This window comes from Arachis ipaensis, chromosome B9 (genome assembly GCF_059453495.1).
Source record: "Arachis ipaensis isolate K30076 ecotype BB chromosome B9, ASM5945349v1, whole genome shotgun sequence".
In the NCBI taxonomy this organism is placed as follows: domain Eukaryota; kingdom Viridiplantae; phylum Streptophyta; class Magnoliopsida; order Fabales; family Fabaceae; genus Arachis; species Arachis ipaensis.
This window is the reverse complement of record NC_142444.1, coordinates 62,972,077-62,993,244: the sequence shown is the minus strand read 5'-3', so window position 1 is coordinate 62,993,244 and position 21,168 is coordinate 62,972,077. Positions and strand designations below refer to the sequence as shown.

At 39.0% G+C, this 21,168-nt stretch overlaps 2 non-coding genes across 2 annotated transcripts; both read left to right on the top strand.

Moving 5' to 3' along the window:
* Positions 1-7,927: 7,927 nt before the first annotated feature.
* LOC148544878 (small nucleolar RNA R71) lies at positions 7,928-8,035 on the top strand. Its single transcript, XR_015900244.1, has one exon. It is a non-coding gene; the product is annotated as a small nucleolar RNA R71 (small nucleolar RNA).
* Positions 8,036-16,811: 8,776 nt separating this feature from the next.
* LOC148544877 (small nucleolar RNA R71) lies at positions 16,812-16,919 on the top strand. The gene has a single exon (XR_015900243.1). It is a non-coding gene; the product is annotated as a small nucleolar RNA R71 (small nucleolar RNA).
* Positions 16,920-21,168: the final 4,249 nt, after the last annotated feature.

Here is a 21,168-nt window from a genome sequence, read left to right as displayed (position 1 = left end):
CGTCAAAACGCCAGAACTGGCATGAAAGCTGGAGTTAAACGCACAAACTGGCACAAAAGCTAGCGTTTAACTCTAAGAAAGGTCTCTACATGTGAAAGCTTCAATGCTCAGCCTAAGAACACACCAAGTGGGCCCCGGAAGTGGATTTTTACTCTAACTATTCTAGCTTACTCATTTTCTGTAACCCTAGGTCACTAGTTTATTATAAAAACTACTTTTAGTGATTCATCTTGTACCTCATGACACTTTACATGTTTCATATTGTATTTCTAACGGCATGAGTCTCTAAACCCCATGGTTGGGGGTGAGGAGCTCTGCTGTGTCTTGATGAATTAATGCAATTACTACTGTTTTCCATTCAATCACGCTTGTCTCTTCTCTAAGATATACACTTGTTCTTCAACTTGATGAATGTGATGATCCGTGACACTCATCATCATTCTTACCTATGAACGTGTGCCTGACAACCATTTCCATTCTACCTTAGACTGAGTACATATCTCTTAGCCTCCTGATTTAGATAAGAGTCTTCGTGGTATAAGCTAGAATTATAGGCAGCCATTCTTGAGATCCAGAAAGTCTAAACCTTGTCTGTGGTATTCCGAGTAGGATCTGCAAAGGGATGACTGTGACGAGCTTCAAACTCGCAAGTGCTGGGCGTAGTGACAGACGGAAAAGGATCAATGGATCCTATTCCAGCATGAGTGAGAACCGACAGATGACTAGCTGTGCGGTGACAGCGCATTTGGACCATTTTCACTGAGAGGACGGATGGTAGCCATTGACAACGGTGATCCACTAACATACAGCTTGCCATGGAAGGAGCCTTGCCTGCATGAAGAAGAAGACAGTAGGAAAGCAGAGATTCAGAAGATAGAGCATCTCCAAAACCTCAACCTGTTCTCCATTACTCCAAAACAAGTATTTATTTCATGCTCTTTTACTTTTTACAATCAAATCTGAGAATTATTGATATATCCTGACTAAGAGTTACAAGATAACCATAGCTTGCTTCAAGCCGACAATCTCCGTGGGATCGACCCTTACTCACGTAAGGTATTACTTGGACGACCTAGTGCACTTGCTGGTTAGTTGTGCAGAGTTGCAAAAGTGTGATTGTAATTTCGTGCACCAAGTTTTTGGCGCCGTTGCAGGGGATTATTCGAGTTTGGACAACTGACGGTTTATCTTGTTGCTTAGATTAGGAATAATTTATATTTGTTGGTTTAGAGTCACTAAATTTGAGTCTTTTGTTTGAGTTTAGTTTCATATTTTAAGTTTGGTGTCAATTGCATGCTTTTATTTTCTTTCAATTTTTCGAATTTGCATGTTCTTAGTTCTTTCTTGATCTTTAAAAATTCTAAGTTTGGTGTCTTCTTTGTGTTTTCCTTTAAATTTTCAAAAATTTGTGTTTGATTTTCTAAAAATTTTAAGTTTGGTGTCTGGTGCATGAAATTGTGATCATCAACAATGGCGCCAAAGACTTGGAGCTCTTAAACGTGAATCACACTTTGTCACAATTCCGCACAACTAACCAGCAAGTGCACTGGGTCGTCCAAGTAATAAACCTTACGTGAGTAAGGGTCGATCCCACGGAGATTGTCGGCTTGAAGCAAGCTATGGTCATCTTGTAAATCTCATTCAGGTGGATTCAAATGGTTATGGAGTTTAAGATGATGAAAATAAACATAAAATAAACATAAAATAAAGATAGAGATACTTATGTAATTCATTGGTGGATTTCAGATAAGCGTATGAAGATGCTTTGTTCCCCTTGAACCTCTGCTTTCCTAATGCCTTCTTCCAATCATTCATACTCCTTTCCATGGCAAGCTTTATGTTGGGCATCACCATTGTCAATGGCTACATCCCGTCCTCTCATTGAAAATGGTCCTGATGCTCTTTCACAACATCGGCTAATCAGCTGTCGGTTCTCGATCATGTCGGAATAGGATCCATTGATCCTTTTGCGTCTGTCACACGCCCCACAATCGCGAGTTTGAAGCTCGTCACAGTCATCCCTTCCCAGATCTTACTCAGAATACCACAGACAAGGTTTAGACTTTCCGGATCTCAGGAATGGCTGCCATTAATTCTAGCCTATACCACGAAGGTTCCAATCTTAGATTAGAAACCCAAGAGATACGCATTCAAGCCATTGCTAGTAGAACAGAGGTGGTTGTCAGGCCCATGTTCATAGGTGAGAATGATGATGAGTGTCACGGATCATCACATTCATCAAGTTGAAGAACGAATGAATATCTTGGAGAAGAAATAGACTTGAGTTGAATAGAAAAATAATAGTACTTTGTATTAATTCATGAAGAACAGCAGAGCTCCACACCTTAATCTATGGTGTGTAGAAACTCCACCGTTGAAAATACATAAGAACAAATAGTGTAAGCATGGCCGAATGGCCAGCCTCAAAGGTCTAAGGACTAAACGTCCCAAAATTGATAGTGTGTAAATACAATGGCAAAAGGTCCTATTTATAGAAAACTAGTAGCCTAGGGTTTACAAAAATCAGTAATTAATGCAGAAATCTTCTTCCGGGCCAACTTGGTGTGTGCTTCAGCTGAGCATTGAAGCTTCCATGTATAGAGGCTTTTCTTGGAGTTAAACGCCAGCTTTTGTGCCAGTTTGGGCGTTTAACTCCAGCTTTTGTGCCAGTTTTAGAGTTAAACGCCAGAATTCTTGAGCTGACTTCGAATGCCTGTTTGGGCCATCAAATCTCGGGCAAAGTATGGACTATTATATATTTCTGGAAAGCCCAAGATGTTTACTTTCCAACGCAACTGAGAGCACGCCAATTGGACTTCTGTAGCTCCAGAAAATCCACCTTGATTGCAGGGAGGTCAGAATCCAACAGCATCTGCAGTGCTTTTTCAGCCTCTGAATCAGATTTTTGCTCATGTCCCTCAATTTCAGCTAGAAAATACCTGAAATCACAGAAAAATACACAAACTCATAGTAAAGTCCAGAAGAGTGATTTTTATTTAAAAACTAATAAAAATATAATAAAAACTAATTAAAATATACTAAAAACATACTAAAAACAATGCCAAAAAGCGTATAAATTATCCGCTCATCACAACACCAAACTTATATTGTTTCTTGTCCCCAAGCAACTAAAAATCAAATAGGATAAAAAAGAAGAGAATATACAATGAATTCCAAAAATATCTATAAAGATCAGTATTAATTAGATGAGCGGGGCTTTTAGCTTTTTGCTTCTGAATAGTTTTGGCATCTCACTTTATCCCTTGAAGTTCAGAATGATTGACATCTATAGGAACTCATAATCCAAATAGTATTACTGACTCTCCTAGTTAAGTATGTTGATTCTTGAACACAGCTACTTTATGAGTCTTGGCCGTGGCCCTAAGCACTTTGTTTTCCAGTATTACCACCGGATACATAAATGCCACAGACACATAACTGGGTGAACCTTTTCAGATTGGGACTCAGCTTTGCTAGAGTCCCAATTAGAGGTGTCCAGGGTTCTTAAGCACATTCTTCTTTTTGCTTTGGACCTCGACTTTAACCGCTCAGTCTCAAGTTTTCACTTGACACCTTCACGCCACAAGCACATGGTTAGGGACAGCTTGGTTTAGCTGCTTAGGCCAGGATTTTATTCCTGTGGGCCCTCCTATCCACTGATGCTCAAAGCCTTGGATCCTTTTTATCACCCTTGCCTTTTGGTTTAAAGGGGTATTGGCTTTTTCTGCTTGCTTTTCTTTTTCTTTCTTTTTCTTTTCTCTCTTTTTTTTTTCGCCTCCTTTTTTTTTCTGCAAGCTTTTCACTGCTTTTTCTTGCTTCAAGAATCAATTTTATGATTTTTCAGATCATCAGATAACATTTCTCCTTTTCCTTTCATTCTTTCAAGAGCCAACAATTTTAACATTCATAAACAATCAAATTCAAAAATATGCACTGTTCAAGCATTCATTCAGAAAAACAATAGTATTGCCCCCACATCAAAATAATTAAACTGTTTTAAAATTCGAAATTCATGCACTTCTTTTTCTTTTTCAATTAAAAACATTTTCCATTTAAGAAAGGTGATGGATTCATTTTCATATCTTTAAGGCATAGACACTTAGACACTAGTGATCATGTAATAAAGACATAAATAAAAATAACATAAAGCATAAAAATTTGAAAAACAGAAAATAAAGAACAAGGAGATTAAAGAACGGGTCCACCTTAGTGATGGCGGCTTGTTCTTCCTCTTGAAGATCTTATGGAGTGCTTGAGCTCCTCAATGTCTCTTCCTTGCCTTTGTTGCTCCTCTCTCATGGTTCTTTGATCTTCTCTAATTTCATGGAGGATGATGGAATGCTCTTGGTGCTCCACCCTTAGTTGTCCTATATTGGAACTCAATTCTCCTAGGGAGGTGTTGATTTACTCCTAATAGTTTTGTGGAAGAAGATGCATCCCTTGAGGTATCTCAGGGATTTCATGATGAGGAATTTCCTCAAGCTCTTGATGAGGTTCTCTTGTTTTTTCCATCCTTTTCTTAGTGATGGGTTTGTCCTCATCAATGAGAATGTCTCCCTCCATGTCAATTCCAACCGAATTACAAAGGTGACAAATGAGATGAGGGAAGGCTAACCTTGCCAAAGGAGAGGACTTGTCTGCCACCTTGTAGAGTTCTTGAGATATAACCTCATGAACTTCCACTTCCTCTCCAATCATGATTCTATGTATCATGATAGCCCGATCTATAGTAGCTTCGGACCGGTTGCTAGTGGGAATGATTGAGTGTTGGATGAACTCCAACCATCCCCTAGCCACGGGCTTGAGGTCATGCCTTCTTAGTTGAACCGGCTTCCCTCTTGAATCTCTCTTCCATTGAGCGCCTTCTTCACATATGTCCCTGAGGACTTGGTCCAACCTTTGATCAAAGTTGACCCTTCTAGTGTAGGGGTGTGCATCTCCTTGCTTCATAGGCAAGTTGAATGCCAACCTTACATTTTCCGGACTAAAATCCAAGTATTTCCTTCGGACTATTGTAAGCCAATTCTTAGGATCCGGGTTCACACTTTGATCATGGTTCTTGGTGATCCATGCATTGGCATAGAACTCTTGAACCATTAAGATTCCGACTTGTTGAATAGGGTTGGTGAGAACTTCCCAACCTCTTCTTCGAATCTCATGTCGGATCTCCGGATATTCGCCGTTTTTGAGCTTAAAAAGGACCTCGGGGATCACCTTCTTCTTGGCCACAACTTCATAGAAGTGGTCTTGATGCACCCTTGAGAGGAATCTCTCCATCTCCCATGACTCGGAGGTGGAAGCTTTTGCCTTCGCTTTCCTCTTTCTAAAGGTTTCTCCGGCCTTTGGTGCCATAAATGGTTATGGAAAAACAAAAAGCTTTAGCTTTTACCGCACCAAACTTTGAAGGTTGCTCGTCCTTGAGCAAAAGAAAAAAGAAGAGAGTAGAAGAAGAAGAAATAGAGGAGATGGAGTGGGCTTTGTGTTTCGGCCAAGGGGGAGAAGTGGTGTTTAGGTTGTGTGAAAATGAAGGAGTGAAGATGGTTTTATATAGGGGTGAGAGGGGTGTGTATGGTTCGGCTATAGAGGGTGGGTTTTGGAGGGAAAGTGATTTGAATTTGAATGGTGAGGTAGGTGGGGTTTTATGAAGGATGGATGTGAGTGGTGAAGAGAATGGTGGGATTTGATAGGTGAGGGGTATTTGGGGAAGAGGTATTGAGGTGATTGGTGAATGAGTGAAGAAGAGAGAGAGTGGTGGGGTAGGTGGGGATCCTTTGGGGCTGAGGTGTCAAGGATTTCTCATCCCTGCACCATGTGGCGTGCAAAACGCCCCTTTCTGCCAATCCTGGCATTAAACGCCAGGCTGCTACCCATTTCTGGTGTTTAACGCCAGCTTCTTGCCCATTCCTGGCGTTAAACACTAGTCTGGTGCCCTTTTCTGGCGTTAAACACCCAGAATGGTGCCAGACTGGGCGTTTAATGCCCATCCTGCTACCCTTACTGGCTTTTAAACGCCAATAACTATCTCCTCCAGGGTGTTCTATTTTTCATTCTGTTTTTCACTTTGTTTTTGCTTTTTCAATTGTTTTTGTGACTTCACATGATCATCAACCTATAGAATACATAAAATAACAATAGAAAATAGAAGATTATCATAGAATAGTAACGATTGGGTTGCCTCCCAACAAGCGCTTCTTTAATGTCAAAAGCTTGACAGTGGGCTCTCATGGAGCCTCACAGATGTTCAGAGCAATGTTGGAACCTCCCAACACCAAACTTAGAGTTTGAATGTGGGGGTTCAACACCAAACTTAGAGTTTGGTTGTGGCCTCCCAACACCAAACTTAGAGTTTGACTGTGGGGGCTCTGTTTGACTCTGTATTGAGAGAAGCTCTTCGTGCTTCCTCTCCATGGTGACAGAGGGATATCCTTGAGCTTTAAACACAATGGAGTCTCCATTCACTTGAATGATCAATTCTCCTCTGTCAACATTAATCACAGCTTTTGCTGTGGCTAGGAAGGGTCTGCCAAGGATGATGGATTCATCCATACACTTCCCAGTCTCTAGGACTATAAAATCAGCATGGGTGTAATGGTCTTCAACCTTTACCAAGACATCCTCTACAAGCCCATAAGCCTATTTCTTTGAATTGTCTGCCATCTCTAGTGAGATTCTTGCAGCTTGTACCTCAATGATCCCCAGCTTCTCCATTAGAGAGAGGCATAAGGTTTATGCTTAACCCTAGGTCACACAGAGCCTTCTCAAAGGTCATGGTGCCTATGGTACAAGGGATTGAGAACTTTCCAGGATCCTATCTCTATTGAGGTAATCTCTACCTAGTCAAGTCATCCAGTTCTTTGATGAGCAATGGAGGTTCATTCTCCCAAGTCTCATTACCAAACAACTTGGCATTTAGCTTCATGATTGCTCCAAGGTACATAGCAACTTGCTCTTCAGTGACATATTCATCCTCTTCAGAGGAAGAATACTCATCAGAGCTCATGAATGGCAAAAGTAAATTCAATGGAATCTCTATGGTCTCAGTGTGAGCCTCAGATTCCCATGGTTCCTCATTAGGGAAATCCATGGAGGTCAGTGGGCGTCCATTGAGGTCTTCCTCAGTGGGAATCACTGCCTCTTCCTCCTCTCCATGTTCGGCCATGTGAGATGTGGTTATTGCCTTGCACTCTCTTTTTGGATTCTCTTCTGTATTGCTAGGGAGAATCCTAGGAGGGAGTTCAGTAATTTTCTTACTCAGCTGACCCAATTGTGCCTCCAAATTTCTAATGGAGGACCTTGTTTCAGTCATGAAACTTTGAGTGGTTTTGATTAGATCAGAGACAATGGTTGTTAAGTCAGAGGGGTTTTGCCTAGAATTCTCTGTCTGTTGCTGAGCAGATGATGGAAAAGGCTTGCTATTGCTAAACATATTTCTTCCACCATTATTGTTGTTGAAACCTTGTTGAGGTCTCTATTGATCCTTCCATGAGAGATTTGGATGATTTCTCCATGAAGGATTATAGGTGTTTCCATAGGGTTCTCCCATGTAATTCACCTTTTCCATTGCTGGGTTCTCAGGATCATAAGCTTCTTCTTCAGAGGAAGCTTCCTTAGTACTGCCTGTTGCTGCTTGCATTTCAGACAGACTCTGAGAAATCATATTGACTTGTTGGGTCAATATTTTATTCTGAGCCAATATGGCATTCAGAGTATCAATCTCAAGAACTCCTTTCTTCTGAGTTGTCCCATTATTCACAGGATTCCTTTCAGAGGTGTACATGAATTGGTTATTTGCAACCATTTCAATGAGTTCTTGAGCTTCTGCAGGCGTCTTCTTCAGATGATGAGATCCTCCAGCAGAGCTATCCAATGACATCTTGGATAGTTCAGACAGACCATCATAGAAGATTCTTATGATGCTCCATTCTGAAAGCATGTCAGAAGGGCACCTTCTTATCAATTGCTTGTATCTCTCCCAAGCTTCATAGAGGGACTCACCATCCTTCTGTCTAAAGGTTTGGACTTCCACTCTAAGCTTACTCAATTTTTGAGGTGGAAAGAACTTTGCCAAGAAGGCATTGACTAGCTTTTCCCAAGAGTTCAGGCTTTCCTTAGGTTGTGAATCCAACCATGTTCTAGCTCTGTCTCTTACAGCAAAAGGAAAGAGCATAAGTCTGTAGACTTCAGGGTCAACCCCATTGGTCTTGACAATGTCACAGATTTGCAAGAACTCAGCTAAGAATTGATGAGGATCTTCCAATGGAAGTCCATGAAACTTGCAATTTTATTGCATTAGAGAAACTAATTGAGGCTTAAGCTCAAAGTTGTTTGCTCCAATGGCAGGGATAGAGATGCTTCTCCCATAGAAATCAGGAGTAGGTGCAGTAAAGTCACCAAGCACCTTCCTTGTATTGTTGGCATTGTTGTTGTTTTTGGCTGCCATGGTTTCTTCTTCTTTGAAGAGTTCTGTTAGGCCCTCTAAAGAGAATTGTTCTTTAGCTTCTCTTAGCTTTCTCTTCGAGGTCCTTTCAGGTTCAGGATCAGCTTGAACAAGTATGCCTTTATCTTTGTTCCTGCTCATATGAAAGAGAAGAGAACAAAAAAGTAGGGAATCCTCTATGTCACAGTATAGAGATTCTTTGAGGTGTCAGAGGAAAATAAGAATAGAAGGAGGAGGTGGAGAAGAGGGAATTCGAACTTATCAAGAGGGACAGAGTTTGAATTGCACCTTGATGAGGAGTCTTAGTCCCTTAAATAGAAGGATGTGAGAAGAGGGGAAGAAATTTTTGAAATTAAAGTAAGAGATTTTGAAAATTTGGTAATTGGTTTCGAAAACTAAGATTGAGAAAGAAATCAAGTGATTTTTGAAAAAGATTTTGAAATCAGAATTTAAAAAGATATGATTGAAAATTAATTTTGAAAAAGATGTGATTGAGAAGATATGATTGAAAAGATATGATTGAAAATCAATTTAGAAAAAGAAATTTTTTAAAATTAAAGTTGATTACTTGACTAACAAGAAATTAAAAGATATGATTCTAAAATTTAAAGTTTGATCCTTTCTTAATAGGCAAGTAACAACTTGAAAATTTTGAAGTAAATCTTTAATTATAGCAAGGATTTTTGAAAATAGTAAAAATAAATATAAAATGGAAAGAAATTGATTTTGAAAGAGATATGATTGAAAAGATATGATTTGAAAAAGATTTGATTTTGAAAAATTATGAAAACTTAAAAAAAATGTGAATTAAAAACAAAATCTTCCCTCTAGTGTCATCTTGGCGTTAAACGCCCAGAATGGTGCCCATTCTAGCGTTTAACGCCCAAATCTCTACCTTTTTGGGTGTTAAACGCCCAGCCAGGTACCCTGGCTAGCGTTTAAACGCCAGTTTTCCTTCTTCACTGGGTATTTTGAACGCCCAGCTTTTTCTGTTTGATTCTTCTGCTGAATGTTCTGAATCTTCAATTCTCTATATTATTGACTTGAAAAGACATAGTTTTAAAAAATATTTTTGAGTTTTTGATGATGGAAATCAATAAAAATGCAACTAAGATCAAATAAACAATGCATGTAAGACACCAAACTTAAAAGTTTGTATACTAAGGACTATAACAATGTAAAAATGCATGTAGGAAACATCAAAACATAAAAAAACAAGAGAATTTGAAGATCAAAGCAATGAAATCATCAAGAACAACTTGAAGATCAATGAAGAAGAATATGTATAAATTCGAAAAATGCAAGAAGAATAAAAACATGCAATTGACACCAAACTTAAAAATTGATACTAGACTCAAACAAGAAACATAAAATATTTTTGATTTTTATGGTTTTATAAATTTTTTTGTGATTTTTGAAACTTATATAGAAAAGAAAATAAAGAGAATCAAAACTTTTAATAAGAATTCCAGGAATCATGCAATGCTAGTCTAAGACTCCGGTCTAGGAATTAGACATGGCTTACTAGTCAGCCAAGCTTTCAATGAAAGCTCCGGTCCAAAACACTAGACATGGCCAATGGCCAGCCAAGCTTTAGCAGATCATTGCTTTCAACAGCAAAATTGATAGAAATCAACAAGCTCTTGTGATGATAAGTTGAAACCTCGGTCCAAAAGATTAGACATGGCTTCTCAGCCAGCCAGATTTCAACAAATCATCATGAAACTCTAGAATTCATTCTTAAAAACTCTGATGAACAAAATAGAAAATCTTTTTGTATTTTTGAAAATTTTTTTTCGAAAAATAAAAAGGAAAAGTACCTAATCCAAGCAACAAGATGAACCGTCGTTGTCCAAACTCGAACAATCCCCGGCAACGGCACCAAAAACTTGGTGCACAAAATTGTGATAATCAACAATGGTGCCAAAGACTTGGAGCTCTTAAACGTGAATCACACTTTGTCACAATTCTGCACAACTAACCAGCAAGTGCACTGGGTCGTCCAAGTAATAAACCTTACGTGAGTAAGGGTCGATCCCACGGAGATTGTCAGCTTGAAGCAAGCTTTGGTCATCTTGTAAATCTCAGTCAGGCGGATTCAAATGGTTATGGAGTTTAAGATGATGAAAATAAACATAAAATAAACATAAAATAAAGATAGAGATACTTATGCAATTCATTGGTGGATTTTAGATAAGCGTATGAAGATGCTTTGTTCCCCTTGAACCTCTGCTTTCCTAATTCCTTCTTCCAATCATTCATACTCCTTTCCATGGCAAGCTTTATGTTGGGCATCACCATTGCCAATGGCAACATCCCGTCCTCTTAGTGAAAATGGTCCTGATGCTCTGTCACAACATCGGCTAATCAGCTGTCGGTTCTCGATCATGTCGGAATAGGATCCATTGATCCTTTTGCGTCTGTCACACGCCCTACAATCGCGAGTTTGAAGCTCGTCACAGTCATCCCTTTCCAGATCCTAGTCGGAATACCACAGACAAGATTTAGACTTTCCGGATCTCAGGAATGGCTGCCATTAATTCTAGCCTATACCACGAAGGTTCCAATCTTAGATTAGAAACCCAAGAGATACGCATTCAAGCCATTGCTAGTAGAACAGAGGTGGTTGTCAGGCACATGTTCATAGGTGAGAATGATGATGAGTGTCACGGATCATCACATTCATCAAGTTGAAGAACGAATGAATATCTTGGAGAAGAAATAGACTTGAGTTGAATATAAAAACAATAGTACTTTGTATTAATTCATGAAGAACAGCAGAGCTCCACACCTTAATCTATGGTGTGTAGAAACTCCACCGTTGAAAATACATAAGAACAAAGAGTGTAAGCATGGCCAAATGGCCAGCCTCAAAGGTCTAAGGACTAAACGTCCCAAGATTGATAGTGTGTAAATATAATGGCAAAAGGTCCTATTTATTAAAAACTAGTAGCCTAGGGTTTACAAAAATCAGTAATTAATGCAGAAATCTTCTTCCGGGCCCACTTGGTGTGTGCTTGGGCTGAGCATTGAAGCTTCCATGTGTAGAGACTTTTCTTGGAGTTAAACACCAGCTTTTGTGCCAGTTTGGGTGTTTAACTCCAGCTTTTGTGCCAGTTTTGGAGTTAAACACTAGAATTCTTGAGCTGAATTGGAACATCTGTTTGGGCCATCAAATCTCGGGAAAAGTATGGACTATTATATATTGATGGAAAGCCCAGGATGTCTACTTTCCAACGCAATTCAGAGCGCGCCAATTAAGCTTTTGTAGCTCCAGAAAATCCACTTTGAGTACAGGAAGGTCAGAATCCAACAGCATCTGCAGTCCTTTTTCAGCCTCTGAATCAGATTTTTGCTCAGGTCCCTCAATTTCAGCCAGAAAATACCTGAAATCACAAAAAAACACACAAACTCATAGTAAAGTCCAGAAGAGTGATTTTTATTTAAAAACTAATAAAAATATAATAAAAACTAATTAAAATATACTAAAAACATACTAAAAACAATGCCAAAAAGCGTATAAATTATCCGCTCATCACAACACCAAACTTATATTGTTGCTTGTCCCCAAGCAACTAAAAATCAAATAGGATAAAAAAGAAGAGAATATACAATGAACTCCAAAAACATCTATGAAGATCAGTATTAATTAGATGAGCGGGGCTTTTAGCTTTTTGCTTCTGAACAGTTTTGGCATCTCACTTTATCCCTTGAAGTTCAGAATGATTGACATCTATAAGAACTCAGAATCCAAAGAGTGTTACTGACTCTCCTAGTTAAGTATGTTGATTCTTGAACACAACTACTTTATGAGTCTTGGCCGTGGCCCTAAGCACTTTGTTTTCCAATATTACCACCGGATACATAAATGCCACAGACACATAACTGGGTGAACCTTTTCAGATTGTGACTCAGCTTTGCTAGAGTCCCAATTAGAGGTGTCCAGGGTTCTTAAGCACACTCTTCTTTTTGCTTTGGACCTCGACTTTAACCGCTCAGTCTCAAGTTTTCACTTGACACCTTCACGCTACAAGAACATGGTTAGGGACAGCTTGGTTTAGCCGCTTAGGCCAGGATTTTATTCCTGTGGGCCCTCTTATCCACTGATGCTCAAAGCCTTGGATCCTTTTTATCACCTTTGCCTTTTGGTTTAAAGGGGTATTGGCTTTTTCTACTTGCTTTTCTTTTTCTTTCTTTTTCTTTTCTCTCTTTTTTTCTTCGCCTCTTTTTTTTTTCTGCAAGCTTTTCACTGCTTTTTCTTGTTTCAAGAATCAATTTTATGATTTTTCAGATCATCAGATAACATTTCTCCTTTTCCTTTCATTCTTTCAAGAGCCAACAATTTTAACATTCATAAACAATCAAATTCAAAAATATGCACTGTTCAAGCATTCATTCAGAAAAACAATAGTATTGCCACCACATCAAAATAATTAAACTGTTTTAAAATTCGAAATTCATGCACTTCTTTTTCTTTTTCAATTAAAAACATTTTCCATTTAAGAAAGGTGATGGATTCATTTTCATATCTTTAAGGCATAGACACTTATACACTAGTGATCATGTAATAAAGACACAAACATAAATAACATAAAGCATAAAAATTTGAAAAACAGAAAATAAAGAACAAGGAGATTAAAGAACGGGTCCACCTTAGTGATGTCGGCTTGTTCTTCCTCTTGAAGATCTTATGGAGTGCTTGAGCTCCTCAATGTCTCTTCCTTGCCTTTGTTGCTCCTCTATCATGGTTTTTTGATCTTCTCTAATTTCATGGAGGATGATGGAATGCTCTTGGTGCTCCACCCTTAGTTGTCCCATGTTGGAACTCAATTCTCCTAGGGAGGTGTTGATTTGCTCCCAATAGTTTTGTGGAAGAAGATGCATCTCTTGAGGTATCTCAGGGATTTCATGATGAGGAATTTCCTCAAGCTCTTGATGAGGTTCTCTTGTTTTTTCCATCCCTTTCTTAGTGATGGGTGTGTCCTCATCAATGAGAATGTCTCCCTCTATGTCAACTCCAACCGAATTACAAAGGTGACAAATGAGATGAGGGAAGGCTAACCTTGCCAAAGAAGAGGACTTGTCCGCCACCTTGTAGAGTTCTTGAGATATAACCTCATGAACTTCCATTTCCTCTCCAATCATGATGCTATGTATCATGATAGCCCGGTCTATAGTAGCTTCGGACCGGTTGCTAGTGGGAATGATTCAGCGTTGGATGAACTCCAACCATCCCCTAGCCACGGGCTTGAGGTCATGCCTTCTTAGTTGAACCGGCTTCCCTCTTGAATCTCTCTTCCATTGAGCGCCCTCTTCACATATGTCCATGAGGACTTGGTCCAACCTTTGATCAAAGTTGACCCTTCTAGTGTAGGGGTGTGCATCTCCTTGCTTCATAGGCAAGTTGAATGCCAACCTTACATTTTCCGGACTAAAATCCAAGTATTTCCTTCGGACCATTGTAAGCCAATTCTTAGGATCCGGGTTCACACTTTGATCATGGTTCTTGGTGATCCATGCATTGGCATAGAACTCTTGAACCATTAAGATTCCGACTTGTTGAATAGGGTTGGTGAGAACTTCCCAACCTCTTCTTCGAATCTCATGTCGGATCTCCGGATATTCGCCCTTTTTGAGCTTAAAAGGGACCTCGGGGATCACCTTCTTCTTGGCCACAACTTCATAGAAGTGGTCTTGATGCACCCTTGAGAGGAATCTCTCCATCTCTCATGACTCGGAGGTGGAAGCTTTTGCCTTCCCTTTCCTCTTTCTAGAGGTTTCTCCGGCCTTTGGTGCCATAAATGGTTATGAAAAAACAAAAAGCTTTAGCTTTTACCGCACCAAACTTTGAAGGTTGCTCGTCCTTGAGCAAAAGAAAAAAGAAGAGAGTAGAAGAAGAAGAAATAGAGGAGATGGAGTGGGCTTTGTGTTTCAGCCAAGAGGGAGAAGTGGTGTTTAGGTTGTGTGAAAATGAAGGAGTGAAGATGGTTTTATATAGGGGTGAGAGGGGTGTGTATGGTTCGGCTATAGAGGGTGGGTTTTGGAGGGAAAGTGATTTGAATTTGAATGGTGAGGTAGGTGGGGTTTTATGAAGGATGGATATGAGTGGTGAAGAGAATGGTGGGATTTGATAGGTGAGGGGTATTTGGGGAAGAGGTATTGAGGTGATTGGTGAATGAGTGAAGAAGAGAGAGAGTGGTGGGATAGGTGGGGATCCTGTGGGGCTGAGGTGTCAAGGATTTCTCATCCCTGCACCATGTGGCGTGCAAAACGCCCCTTTCTGCCAATCCTGGCATTAAACGCCAGGCTGCTGCCCATTTCTGGTGTTTAACGCCAGCTTCTTGCCCATTCCTGGCGTTAAACGCTAGTCTGGTTCCCTTTTCTGGCGTTAAACGCCCAGAATGGTGTTAGACTGGGCGTTTAACGCCCATCCTGCTACCTTTACTGGCGTTTAAACGCCAGTAACTATCTCCTCCAGGGTGTTCTATTTTTCATTCTGTTTTTCACTTTGTTTTTGCATTTTCAATTGTTTTTGTGACTTCACATGATCATCAACCTATAGAATACATAAAATAACAATAGAAAATAGAAGATTATCATAGAATAGTAACGATTGGGTTGCCTTCCGACAAGCGCTTCTTTAATGTCAATAGCTTGACAGTGGGATCTCATGGAGCCTCACAGATGTTCAGAGCAATGTTGGAACCTCCCAACACCAAACTTAGAGTTTGAATGTGGGGGTTCAACACCAAACTTAGAGTTTGGTTGTGGCCTCCCAACACCAAACTTAGAGTTTGACTGTGGGGGCTCTGTTTGACTCTATATTGAGAGAATCTCTTCGTGCTTCCTCTCCATGGTGACAGAGGGATATCCTTGAGCTTTAAACACAAGGGAGTCTCCATTCACTTGAATGATTAATTCTCCTCTGTCAACATTAATCACAGATTTTGCTGTGGCTAGGAAGGGTCTGCCAAGGATGATGGATTCATCCATACACTTCCCAGTCTCTAGGACTATCAAATCAGCAGGGATGTAATGGTCTTCAACCTTTACCAAGACATCCTCTACAAGCCCATAAGCCTATTTCTTTTAATTGTCTGCCATCTCTAGTGAGATTCTTGCAGCTTGTACCTCAAAGATCCCTAGCTTCTCCATTACAGAGAGAGGCATAAGGTTTATGCTTGACCCTAGGTCACACAGAGCCTTCTCAAAGGTCATGGTGCCTATGGTACAAGGGATTGAGAACTTTCCAGGATCCTGTCTCTATTGAGGTAATCTCTGCCTAGTCAAGTCATCTAGTTCTTTGATGAGCAATGGAGGTTCATTCTCCCAAGTCTCATTACCAAACAACTTGGCATTTAGCTTCATGATTGCTCAAGGTACATTGCAACTTGCTCTTCAGTGACATATTCATCCTCTTCAGAGGAAGAATACTCATCAGAGCTCATGAATGGCAAAAGTAAATTCAATGGAATCTCTATGGTCTCAGTGTGAGCCTTAGATTCCTATGGTTCCTCATTAGGGAACTCCATGGAGGTCAGTGGGCGTCCATTGAGGTCTTCCTCAGTGGGAATCACTGCCTCTTCCTCCTCTCCATGTTCGGCCATGTGAGATGTTATTATTGCCTTGCACTCTCTTTTTGGATTCTCTTCTGTATTGCTAGGGAAAGTGCTAGGAGGGAGTTCAGTAATTTTCTTACTCAGCTGACCCAATTGTGCCTCCAAATTTCTAATGGAGGACCTTGTTTCAGTCATGAAACTTTGAGTGGTTTTGATTAGATCAGAGACAATGGTTGTTAAGTCAGAGGGGTTTTGCCTAGAATTCTCTGTCTATTGCTGAGAAGATGATGGAAAAGGCTTGCTATTGCTAAACCTATTTCTTCCACCATTGTTGTTGTTGAAACCTTGTTGAGGTCTCTGTTGATCTTCCATGAGAGATTTGGATGATTTCTCCATGAAGGATTATAGGTGTTTCCATAGGGTTCTCCCATGTAATTCACCTCTTCCATTGCTGGGTTCTCAGGATCATAAGCTTCTTCTTCAGAGGAAGCTTCCTTAGTACTGCCTGTTGCTGCTTGCATTTCAGACAGACTCTGAGAAATCATATTGACTTGTTGGGTCAATATTTTATTCTGAGCCAATATGGCATTTAGAGTATCAATCTCAAGAACTCCTTTCTTCTGAGTTGTCCCGTTATTCACAGGATTCCTTTCAGAGGTGTACATGAATTGGTTATTTGCAACCATTTCAATGAGTTCTTGAGCTTCTGCAGGCGTCTTCTTCAGATGATGAGATCCTCCAGCAGAGCTATCCAATGACATCTTGGATAGTTCAGACAGACCATCATAGAAGATTCTTATGATGCTCCATTCTGAAAGCATGTCAGAAGGGCACCTTCTTATCAATTGCTTGTATCTCTCCCAAGCTTCATAGAGGGACTCACCATCCTTCTGTCTAAAGGTTTGGACTTCCACTCTAAGCTTACTCAATTTTTGAGGTGGAAAGAACTTTGCCAAGAAGGCATTGACTAGCTTTTCCCAAGAGTTCAGGCTTTCCTTAGGTTGTGAATCCAACCATGTTCTAGCTCTGTCTCTTACAGCAAAAGGAAAGAGCATAAGTCTGTAGACTTCAGGGTCAACCCCATTGGTCTTGACAGTGTCACAGATTTGCAAGAACTCAGCTAAGAACTGATGAGGATCTTCCAATGGAAGTCCATGAAACTTGCAATTCTATTGCATTAGAGAAACTAATTGAGGCTTAAGCTCAAAGTTGTTTGCTCCAATGGCAGGGATAGAGATGCTTCTCCCATAGAAATCAGGAGTAGGTGCAGTAAAGTCACCAAGCACCTTCCTTGTATTGTTGGCATTGTTGTTGTTTTCGGCTGCCATGGTTTCTTTTTCTTTGAAAAGTTCTGTTAGGCCCTCTAAAGAGAATTGTTCTTTAGCTTCTCTTAGCTTTCTCTTCGAGGTCCTTTCAGGTTCAGGATCATCTTGAACAAGTATGCCTTTATCTTTGTTCCTGCTCATATGAAAGAGAAGAGAACAAGAAAGTAGGGAATCCTCTATGTCACAGTATAGAGATTCCTTGAGGTGTCAGAGGAAAATAAGAATAGAAGGAGGAGGTGGAGAAGAGGGAATTCGAACTTATCAAGAGGGACAGAGTTTGAATTGCACCTTGATGAGGAGTCTTAGTCCCTTAAATAGAAAGATGTGAGAAGAGGGGAAGAAATTTTTGAAATTAAAGTAAGAGATTTTGAAAATTTGGAAATTGGTTTTCGAAAACTAAGATTGAGAAAGAAATCAAGTGATTTTTGAAAAAGATTTTGAAATCAGAATTTAAAAAGATATGATTGAAAATTAATTTTGAAAAAGATGTGATTGAGAAGATATGATTGAAAAGATATGATTGAAAATCAATTTAGAAAAAGAAAGTTTTTAAAATTAAAGTTGATTACTTGACTAACAAGAAATTAAAAGATATGATTCTAAAATTTAAAGTTTGATCCTTTCTTAATAGGCAAGTAACAACTTGAAAATTTTGAAGTAAATCTTTAATTATAGCAAGGATTTTTGAAAATAGTAAAAATAAATATAAAATGGAAAGAAATTGATTTTGAAAGAGATATGATTGAAAAGATATGATTTGAAAAAGATTTGATTTTGACAAATTATGAAAACTTGAAAAAAATGTGAATTAAAAACAAAATCTTCCCTCTAGTGTCATCCTAGCATTAAACGCCAGAATGGTGCCCATTCTGGCGTTTAACGCCCAAATCTCTACCTTTTTGGGCGTTAAACGCCCAGCCAGGTACCCTGGCTGGCGTTTAAACGCCAGTTTTCCTTCTTCACTGGGCGTTTTGAACGCCCAGCTTTTTCTGTTTGATTCCTCTATTGAATGTTCTGAATCTTCAATTTTCTGTATTATTGACTTGAAAAGACATAGTTTTACAAAATATTTTTGAATTTTTGATGATGGGAATCAATAAAAATGCAACTAAGATCAAATAAACAATGCATGTAACACACCAAACTTAAAAGTTTGTATATTAAGGACTATAACAATGTAAAAATGCATGTAGGAAACAACAAAACATAAAAAAACAAGAGAATTTGAAGATCAGAGCAATGAAATCATCAAGAACAACTTGAAGATCAATGAAGAACAATATGTATAAATTCCAAAAATGCAAGAAGAATAAAAATATGCAATTGACACCAAACTTAAAAATTGATACTAGACTCAAACAAGAAACATAAAATATTTTTGATTTTTATGGTTTTATAAATTTTTTTGTGATTTTCGAAACTTATATAGAAAAGAAAATAAAGAGAATCAAAACTTTTAATAAGAATTCCAGGAATCATGCAATGCTAGTCTAAGACTCCGGTCCAGGAATTAGACATGGCTTACTAGCCAGCCAAGCTTTCAATGAAAGCTCCGGTCCAAAACACTAGACATGGCCAATGGCCAGCCAAGCTTTAGCAGATCATTGCTTTCAACAGCAAAATTGATAGAAATCAACAAGCTCTTGTGATGATAAGTTGAAACCTCGGTCCAAAAGATTAGACATGGCTTCTCAGCCAGCCAGATTTCAACAAATCATCATGAAACTATAGAATTCATTCTTAAAAACTCTGAAGAACAAAATAGAAAATCTTTTTGTATTTTTGAAATTTTTTTTTTTGAAAAATAAAAAGGAAAAGTACCTAATCTAAGCAACAAGATGAACCGTCAGTTGTCCAAACTCGAACAATCCCCGGCAACGGCGCCAAAAACTTGGTGCACAAAATTGTTATCATCAACAATGGCACCAAAGACTTGGAGCTCTTAAACGTGAATCACACTTTGTCATAATTTTGCACAACTAACCAGCAAGTGCAGTGGGTCGTCCAAGTAATAAACCTTACGTGAGTAAGGGTCGATCCCACGGAGATTGTCGGCTTGAAGCAAGCTATGGTCATCTTGTAAATCTCAGTCAAGCGGAGTCAAATGGTTATGGAGTTTAAGATGATGAAAATAAACATAAAATAAATATAAAATAAAGATAGAGATACTTATGTAATTCATTGGTGGATTTCAGATAAGCGTATGAAGATGCTTTGTTCCCCTTGAACCTCTGCTTTCCTAATGCCTTCTTCCAATCATTCATACTCCTTTCCATGGAAAGCTTTATGTTGGGCATCACCGTTGTCAATGGCTACATCCCGTCCTCTCAGTGAAAATGGTCCTGATGCTCTGTCACAACATCGGCTAATCAGCTGTCGGTTCTCGATCATGTCGGAATAGGATCCATTGATCCTTTTGCGTCTGTTACACGCCCCACAATCGCGAGTTTGAAGCTCGTCACAGTCATCCCTTCCCAGATCCTACTCGGAATACCAGAGACAAGGTTTAGACTTTCCAGATCTCAGGAATGGCTGCCATTAATTCTAGCCTATACCACGAAGGTTCCAATCTTAGATTAGAAACCCAAGAGATACGCATTCAAGCCATTGCTAGTAGAACAGAGGTGGTTGTCAGGCACATGTTCATAGGTGAGAATGATGATGAGTGTCACGGATCATCACATTCATCAAGTTGAAGAACGAATGAATATGTTGGAGAAGAAATAGACTTGAGTTGAATAGAAAAACAATAGTACTTTGTATTAATTCATGAAGAACAGCAGAGCTCCACACCTTAATCTATGGTGTGTAGAAACTCCACCATTGAAAATACATAAGAACAAATAGTCTAAGCATGGCCGAATGGCTAGCCTCAAAGGTCTAAGGACTAAACGTCCCAAGATTTATAGTGTGTAAATACAATGGCAAAAGGTCCTATTTATAGAAAACTAGTAGCCTAGGGTTTACAGAAATCAGTAATTAATGCAGAAATCTTCTTCCGGGCCCACTTGGTGTGTGCTTGGGCTGAGAATTGAATCTTCCATGTGTAGAGACTTTTCTTGGAGTTAAACGCCAGCTTTTGTGCCACTTTGGGCGTTTAACTCCAGCTTTTGTGCCAGTTTTGGAGTTAAACGCCAGAATTCTTGAGCTGACTTGGAACACCTGTTTGGGCCATCAAATCTCGGGCAAAGTATAAACTATTATATATTGCTGGAAAGCCCAGGATGTCTACTTCCCAACGCAATTGAGAGCGCGCCAATTGGGCTTCTGTAGCTCCAGAAAATCTACTTTGAGTGCAGGGATATCAGAATCCAACAGCATCTGCAGTCCTTTTTCAGCCTCTGAATCAGATTTTTGCTCAGGTCCCTCAATTTCAGCTAGAAAATACCTGAAATCACAGAAAAACACACAAACTCATAGTAAAGTCCAGAAGAGTAATTTTTATTTAAAAACTAATAAAAATATAATAAAAACTAATTAAAATATACTAAAAACATACTAAAAATAATGCCAAAAAGCGTATAAATTATCCGCTCATCAGTGTCCCTTGTGCTTTTATTTACCTAAAAATTTTTCAAAAATTTGTTCTTGGTGTTCATCTTGATCTTCAAAGTGTTCTTGGTGTTCATCTTGACATTCAAATTTTTCTTGTTTGTTCTCTTTGTTTTGATCTAAAATTTCTAAGTTTAGTGTCATTTTGTTGTTTTTCTCTTTCATCATTAAAATTCAAAAATAAAAAAATATATCTTTTCCTTATTTTACTCATAAATCTCAAAATTTTGCATTAAATTATCAAAGATTTTCAAAATCATATATTTTTTTTAGTCAAGTCAAAATTCTAATTTCA